The sequence below is a fragment of the Hyperolius riggenbachi genome, chromosome 7, assembly GCF_040937935.1.
Source record: "Hyperolius riggenbachi isolate aHypRig1 chromosome 7, aHypRig1.pri, whole genome shotgun sequence".
NCBI lineage: Eukaryota > Metazoa > Chordata > Amphibia > Anura > Hyperoliidae > Hyperolius > Hyperolius riggenbachi.
The window spans coordinates 67205218-67214177 of record NC_090652.1 but is presented as its reverse complement, the minus strand read 5'-3'; positions in this window follow the sequence as shown (position 1 = coordinate 67214177).

Below are 8960 nucleotides of genomic sequence, written 5' to 3'. Positions count from 1 at the left end.
TGACTTTATTTGAGGGGGCCCAGTCCCCTCTCACTCCCCCAGAGCCGACCCCGCTAGACATCCTAAAACCCACTGCCTCTTGGTATGTTTATAGTATACTACTTTACCTCTACCTTCCCCCCGCCCACTCCTTTAGAGTTTGAGCCCACAAGGGCAGGGCTCTCTCGCCCTTTTGTGTCTTGGAATTTCTTATATATTCTATTCATCATGTTACTTTTGTCACTGTAATTACCAATTCTGTATTGTGTACCAATTTTGTATTTTGTATATTGTTGTGTACTATTGTCTGAATAATTATGTACCCCATGTTTGTTTCTTAATGTACAACAGTGCCTCAAAATATGTTGGCACTTTATAAATCAATAATAAAAAAAAATATTTAATTCTAAATGTATTTTAATGGAAATATTATGAAAAAGATGGAATAAAAAACATTATTTCTCAGTTTTCAGCCGTTATAGTTTTAAAATAAAATGTGGTACTGTGGATAAAAACCCACACAATTTATTTGCCCATTTGTCCTGGTTATTACAATGTTTAAAATATGTCCCTAGAAAAATGTATGGCGACAATTTTTTATTTGGAAATTAAGGTGCATTTTTTCAGTTTTGAATTTGTTTAAACACCCCCCCCCCCCCCCTACCCCGGCGGTAATCCCGAACTGAGCTCGGGCTTAGTTTCAGGAGCTGGAAGCGGTAAGCCTCAGTTCAGGCTGGCCAAAATCTCTGCTCCTAGTATTCAGTGGTGCTCATCCGGATTCCGGATATCCGAATGACCCGGATAATCCAAACTTTTTCCACTATCCGACCTCGAATTCGGATGCCGGATATCTGGGCAGATCTGTAATGCGGTATCCGGATTTGCAGCGGTATCCGGATAGGAATTCGGATATCCGGTCAGATATCCAAATCCGGATACTGTAACCACGGAGATGACGTCCATGACGTCATTGAGCCAATCAGAAGCCCTAGCAACCAATTACAGAGGGGAACCCTGGCCAGCCCCTCCTGTATATAAAGTGGCGGCCATGATGAAAAAAATCGTCCTTGCTTGTGACTGCTCACTGAGAGACATCTCCAGTGCTGTTTGGCTAAGCAAGTGTTTTCTACTGTGAGAAAACCTAGCGTTTTTGCACATAAACACCTGTACTATACACTAACGATTGTGGAACTTCCTCCGTGATCAGCGCACAACGCGTGCGCTGATACGGCGGAGATCCTGCACAAGCGTATAATTGCAGGAACCCAGCAAAAGGTGCTACGCACCCGTAGAGGGAAATTCCTGTCGGCAGATGGCGCTGAGGAGTGCAGAGGAACCAATCCTCTGTACCTCTACAAATGCCAGACAGGAATTGTACGAAGTGCAGAACGCAATCACAAGAGAAGCGACAGGTTGTATGTGTGTGCGTCAATCTAGTCGCCACCCCGCGACAGTGCACACACAACAGCAGATACGAAACAGAAATGCAACCGCAAGAAAGCGATTGCCAAAAGTGACACAAGGCAGATCAGAACAGAATACGAGGATAGCAAAGGCACAGCAAATCATACAATGAGGAGATATGGAAAATAACAAACGCTAACTGAACGCGAACACCGCACTCATTCGCAACAGTGCACGCGTTCATGCGCGGTCTCCACGTGATAAGCACAATAGAGACAAGCACGCCTAACTAACCATCGACAGACAAACATGAAACAGAGGACGCGAGCGCTTGCTTAATGGTTACCTCACCGAGCCTCCAGCAAGTGTTCGTAGCAGACAAGACAGACACACGAAAACAGGGACAAGCGAGAGATAGGATCCACAGCACTAGCAAAAGTGGCTAGCACAATCCAGGAAGACAGAACAGAAGGATCCACAGCACTAGCGCAGGATGCTAGTGCGATCCAGGTACAGAGTAGCAAAACAGAAGGATCCACAGCACTAGCGCAGGATGCTAGTGCGATCCAGGGAGGCAGAACAGAAGGATCCACAGCACTAGCGAAAAGAGGCTAGCGCGATCCAAGGAGACAGATCAGAAGAGATAGCTGGTAGCAACCGCTGCACCAGCTATACTCCAAGAACAGAGATCAGAACGATTTCCTTTGACCACCGATGGGAAGGGACAATCGCAACAGAACAAACAAAACAGATAAGAAATCCTAACTGCACTAAGGAAACCTGCCTAGTGCAGTTTCCAGGAATTACTCTAAGCTGATCTTCAAACAGAGAGTAAGGCTGACACTCCTCCAGGAGTGTTACACAGGAAGGAATCCTTATGACCAGCCAAGCATTGTGGGAAACACATAGTACTTATAGTACACGCCTCCAATGAATGTGGCCAGGCAATTTGCATGACAACGTATGCAAATTCCTCAGCAAGCACAAGCTGCAAAACTGACAGAAGGTCTCTTTTCCAGAGTCCTGCAGCATGCAAACCTAAACAATGGTCAAAAAGCTGCCTGCCTGCACAGGCAGCTGAGCAGATCATTACATACACTCTTTTATTGTTGTTTAGTTAGCTAGCTTGTATTTTGATTTAAGTTCGTGTGTGTGTGTGACAGTCCCTGTGCTGCAGCAGCTCTGCTAGTTAGGTGTCTGTGTCTGTGTGTGCTGTTGTGCACACAGGCCAGACCTGTGCTATATTAGCCTTAGCTACAGTATAGGTTAGGGAATAGGAAGGATTACTATGTATTGTGTATTTATTTAGCACTACAGTGCTAGTTGTTAGAGAAGTATTGTCTGTGTTAGCTTACTACTACAGATTACTGCAGTCTTCTACTCTGCTGTCTGTCACTCCATGCTGATTCATCAAAGTCCAACACCGATTTCAATAAAGTGCAAGTACCCCACATCCATCTGGTGACATCATCATCACACAAACTTGCTCTATGTCTGCTGGCACTGGCAGCCAGGGGAAGGGCAGCAAGGCCAAGAAGAGAGGCAACATTGCTGGCACCGTCAGCAGTTCTGCTGGCCGTGGAGGCACTGGACAGCTGTTAAGGGGACTCATGCTGCAGAGGCGCAGCAGCGTGTAGCAGCCATTTTTCAGCAGGGTCGGCGGTGCAAGTTGGAGGAGAAAGACGCAGAGCCTGTGATGCAGCTGATGGTGGATGAGCAGGCCACCACCACCAGCTCTACAACAGAGAGCTCCACCCCCACCACCACTCCTGTTCTCAGCAGCAGCAGCAGCTGCCCAGCAGTGCATGGGGACTTGTCGGCCATCATGTCGACCCCAGCAGGCAGCCTACCCTCAGTCAGCGCACTCTGTACTCCAGGCACCACGAGCGCAATCAGGGCTGTTACCACCAGGGACTTTAAGGAGGATATTCTGTGTGCAGCACAATGGGGTATTTGGAGGAGTCACAGATGGTGACGGTGATTGTTGGGGGTCCTTGCCTGATGTGTCTGCAGAAGTGGAGTTTGGGGGGTCATAAACATCCCAGCAATTGTTTGAGGAGGGGAAGTATGATGCTGATAATAATGATGACGAGGGGAAGGACCATGACTAACATCCACAGGAGGGGGATGTTAGCTGAGTCTGAGGAGGAGGATGCGTCAGTGGGTCTGGCACGGAGGATCAGCATCGCTGACATTGGCAGGAGCAGCAGTGGGCGTGGAATGCGGAACCCACAGCCTGCTGCTTCATCTTCTGCCGCTATCACCAGCCGCACCACTCAACCCCAGGCCCCAACCACCACAGGGTAAAAAAAGGCAGCAGCAGCCCATTAAGAGCGTAATGGAAAATTCCAACCCCCAATCTGGCAGTTCTTTGATCTGCCCTCAGTGGACAGCCAGTTTGTCACTAGCAACACGTGCAAGATGAAGCTGAGCAGAGGTTGTAACCCCTCCAACTACGGCACCTCCAGCTTCATCAACCATCTGTCAAAAAAACATCATCACGAGCATGAGGAGTTCAAGAGGCTGAAGGAGCTGGCGCTGGCAGTGTTCCGGCCAAAAGCACCACCAGAACCCCCTTTGCCAGTGCCACTCCTGCCGACACTGAGGCCTGTTCAGGCAGCCAGTCCGCCTTAGTGGTCTCCTCTGCTCCCTCCTCCTCTTCCTGTACAAGCAAAAAATGCCACCAGACCCTTTTGAGCGAGTCCTTTGTGGTCAGGGCACAGCTGCATCTGCCAGCTGAACGGCTTGCTTGCATGGGCCATGTCCTCCCAGCTCCTCCCGTACTCATTTGTGCAGGAGGGGATCGACATGCGTCTGCTCCTGCAGAGCACAGCTCCGGATTGGCGAATACCCAGCACTGCACCGCTTCGCGATGGCCAACGTGGAGTGTGGGCAGGATCATGCGGTGAGTGAGCGGGTCCATGTGACCATGGATTCCTGGAGCAGCAAGTTCGGGACAGGCCGCTATCTGTCATTCACGGCACACTGGGTCAGTTTGGTGGAAGGGGGTGAGGAGGGGACAGCAGCATCGGGCACAGCAGCAATCCAGTGGGTGGTGCCACTCCGCAGCAGGGTCAGGGGAAGTGCAGCAGGTTCCTCTGCTCTGGTTCCACCCTCCGGCAAACCCGCCACCACCAAACACCCCCGCCTCAGCAGCAGTGTGAAGGCCTGCCACTGCCAAGCGCTGCTGGAGATGGTCAGCCTGAGGAAGCACAGACTGATGGCAGACCACGTCCTGGCCAAACTCCTAGAGCAGGAGAGGAGTTGGCTGACCCCCAGAGCACTGAGAGTTGGAGAGGTGGTGTCCAACAATGGGGCCAACCTTGTTGCTGCAATCCACCGGGGAGACCTCACCCACATCCCCTGTCTGGCCGACGTCCTGAACCTGGTGGTGCAGAAATTTATGAGCACCTATCAGGGGATGTACCCACTTTTTAAAGCAGCTAAGAAAATGGTGGGTCATTTCCGCATCTCGGGTGGTGCCTCAGCATCCCTGGAAGGCGTGCAGAAGGAGCTGAACCTGCCACAACACCATCTGATCATAGACGTTTCAACACGGTTGAATTCCACCCTGGCCATGTTGGAACATCAGGTTGAACAGAGGCAGGCTGTCAACCAATACCTAGCCAAAGCCACCGTGTTTGGGACCAGCACCACCCACCTCCCGGACATCATCCTCAATGCTGAGTGGGTAAAAATGCAGCTGGTGTGCTTGGTGCTTGCACCCTTCAAAGAGGGCACCAACATGGTCAGCCGGGACCGTGCATCACTGTGTGAGTGGGGGTCCCTGGTGTGCATGCTGGACAAGGCCCTCTATGCTCTGCTGGAAGTGGGAGAGGCAGCCTTGTTCCAGCAGGAGCATGATATACTTGAGGAAAGAAAACAGAAAAAACTGTCACCAGTATGCGGCAGGGATGGAACGGCCTCAGATGGGTTTACCTGCAACGTGCACCAATTACAGAAGCGTCTTGAAGAAAGAGGAGAAGCGGGCACTGCTGCGTAAAATCCCTTTATTGTGGCCGGGTTACAGAGTGGTTGCAGTGGGGGGAGAGGGTTGCCTGACAGCTGTTTCGCAGGTATGCAACCTGCTTCTTCAGAGGCAGGTTGCATACCTGCGAAACAGCTGTCAGGCAACCCTCTCCCCCCACTGCAACCACTCTGTAACCCGGCCACAATAAAGGGATTTTACGCAGCAGTGCCCGCTTCTCCTCTTTTCTTCCAGCAGGAGCAGCAGCAACCTTCACAGTCCACCTCTGTGCGTCAGGAGGAGGAGGTTGAGGACTTGAAGTTGGAGTTGGAGGAGTTGGAGGTCCCTGACCTTGAAAATGAGGGGGCACAGCCGAGTGCAGCTGCAGTGGTTCGGGGGTGGAGTGTAATGAATAGCGGAGATGCCACGGCGCGGTCTGGCGGCGGGGCGGCTGTCTCCGCGTTCAGACTGGCGGTTTCCGCACAGCAACATGCATCTGGTTTGTCTGGACCTTCTAGTGCACACAGATGGAGAGCTACGCGTGCCCGCGCCAGGCGACAGGACATTTATACCAGTAGAAGGGGAATCAGCTGATCAGGCCAATCAGCTGATCCCAGCTGGACTCTGGATTGGCTGAGTGGCTCGGGCGGAGCAGCACAGCACTGCAAGTATATATAGATCTTGCTTGTCAGTTGCTGGTTGTCTGCCGTTGCGAATACTTACGTGTGAGCACTCAGACCTCAGTTAGATCCTACAGTGTGTTAGAACCAGGTGGACCTGGGAATTCACACTTAGCCAGATTACGCTATTGTCATTACTGTGTTATACTTTAGACCAGTTCCGTGGTGTTGAGACCAAGGACCTCACACCCGAGTTTAGGATTACTGTGTCATTACTGTGTTATACTTTAGACCAGTTCCGGGGTGTTGAGACCAAGGACCTCAAACTCGAGTTTAGGATTACTGTGTCATTGCTGTGTTATACTTTAGACCAGTTCCAGGGTGTTGAGACCAAGGACCTCACACCCAAGCTTAGGATTACTGTGTCATTACTGTGTTATACTTTAGACCAGTTCCAGGGTGTTGAGACCAAGGACCTCACACCCAAGCTTAGGATTACTGTGTCATTACTGTGTTATACTTTAGACTAGTTCCAGGGTGTTGAGACCAAGGACCTCACACCCAAGCATAGGATACTGTGTTATTCTTTAGACTAGTTCCTGGGTGTCGAGACCAAGGACCTCACACCCCAGACTAGGATTGTGATTTATATCTGTTATGGCCATTTGCTCGGGTGTTGCCGACCTGGCCTGCCCGACCCTTCTGGCTGTCACTCATCCCTCGAGTGTTCAGTCTGTCTGTACTACCCGTGACACTATTCCACCAAGTGTCAGTTAGCTGCAAGGACCTCTTGCTTATCGGAGAGTCCTTCCTGCAGTGCAGCCAGTGGCCTCTATCCCATTGGAGTCCCCTGGCTGCAGTACAGTCTGATTTCCAGTTTACCAGGGAATCCCTGGCTGCCAGATTATCTCTATCTCCTCTCTCAAGGAGATAGTCCCTGCACAACCCATCGCCACCTGCCCCTCAGGTGGTTCCTGGCCGAGCTGCCCGTATCTCCCGCCTCACGGGTGATAGCCTACAGTTACTCCAAACACTTACACTTCATTAGGTGTCCAGATGTTAGCCATACTTGTATTATTGGTGATTCTGCAGATCATCCATAATCAGGTATACATCTGTATTGTTGATGATTCTGCAGATCATCAATAATCAGATTCTCTCTGTGTGCTGACACCGATCGTTACATGGAGAGAGCAGGAGGAGGCTCAGAAATCAGAGGAGGAGGACAGCACTGTTGGCTCTGGGGGTGATGATTATGTGTCAGCAGAGATGGCAGCCCTCTTCCCCATGGCAGCGCACATGCTGCAGTGCCTGCGCAGTGACCTAAGGGTGAAGTAGATGCGTGCTCGGGAGGACATCTGGATCACCCTGATGCTGGACCCACGGCTGAAGGGGAAGCTGCATCAGTTCCTGCCTGCAGGAGGAGACCCTGTGCGTCGAATGAGGGACTTGCAGCAGTCCCTGGTTCGGCGCTTGGAGGAAGCCTTCCGCCAGACTTCCACCCCCTGCTGTCACACTCCACCCAGCACAGCAACAGGTGCCTGTGTCCAGCAGCAGCAGGCGCCCAACAAACCTGCTGTCTCTCACAAAGGCACTCTCCGCCACACCGGTACAGCTGCCGACTGAGGAGGTGCCTGCAGCAGCATCTGGCTATCCAAGCCAGAACCAGCGCCTCACCCAGATGGTGGCAGACTACATGGGGTCCTAAAGCGGGCTTGACAGCGACACCCCTGTGGACCCCTTGGATTACTGGATCAAGCACCTGGATATTTGGAGCGAGCTGGCGCAGTACGCTCTGGAAGTCCTTGCTTGCCCCCCTTCCAGCGTGCTGTCCAAGAGGTGCTTCAGTGCGGCCGGTGGTGTGGAGACCGAGAAGCGCTCTCGTCTGTCCACCCAGTCTGTGGACAGACTGACGTTTCTCAAAATACACCAGGCTTGGGTGGTTGGTGAATTCCTGGCCCCTGTTGTTGGCAAGAGGGGAACATGAAGTGGCTGGAAATCACTATGCCTACCTTACCACCCTTTACCACGACAACCGCCTGGCTCCATGACTAATAAGCCTAGTTCAAAAAATGTTTAACAGCCGTGGTACCAACACACTAGGTGCCATGGTCTATCTCAGTGATGACGAACCTTTTAGAGGCTGAGTGCCCAAACTGCGACCCAAAATCGACGTATTTATCAGTGACTGCTAATGGGGGGTTGTGGCGCGTGAAAAATGGGCGTGGCCATGACATTGTGTGGGCGGAGCTAACGTAATGATGTAACAACGAGGCATAAGAAAGCAGTGTTTCCGTCATGATGTGGTAAAACGAGGATTCACATCATGGGTGTGCCGAAACTGTGTGATGCTATTTATTAGTATACCGTAACCCTAAAGCAGCAAACTATGACCATTAAATAATAAATGCAGCAACAGTTACCCCATACACCAGAAAATAAATGCAATGTGGGCAGTATTTCACCAAAAAAATAACGCAATGTGGGCAACATGTCAGCAGAAAATATTGCAATGTGGGCAAAATGTCAGCAGAAAATAACAATGTGGACAACATGTCAGCAGAAAATAACGCAATGTGGACAAAATGTCAGCAGAAAATAACGCAATGTGGACAACATGTCAGCAGAAAATAATGCAATGTGGGCAACATGTCAGCAGAAAATAACGCAATGTGGGTCAGCATTACAGTAGTAAATAACGCAATTTGGACAACATTTCAGCAGTAAATAACGCAAAAGTGGACAGCATTTCAGCAGTAAATAACGCAACGTGGACAACATTTCAGCAGTAAATAACGCAAAAGTGGACAACATTTCAGCAGTAAATAACGCAAAAGTGGACAACATTTCAGCAGTAAATAACGCAATGTGGACAACATTTCAGCAGTAAATAATGCAACGTGGACAACATTTCAGCAGTAAATAACGCAAAAGTGGACAACATTTCAGCAGTAAATAACGCAACGTGGACAACATTTCAGCAGTAAATA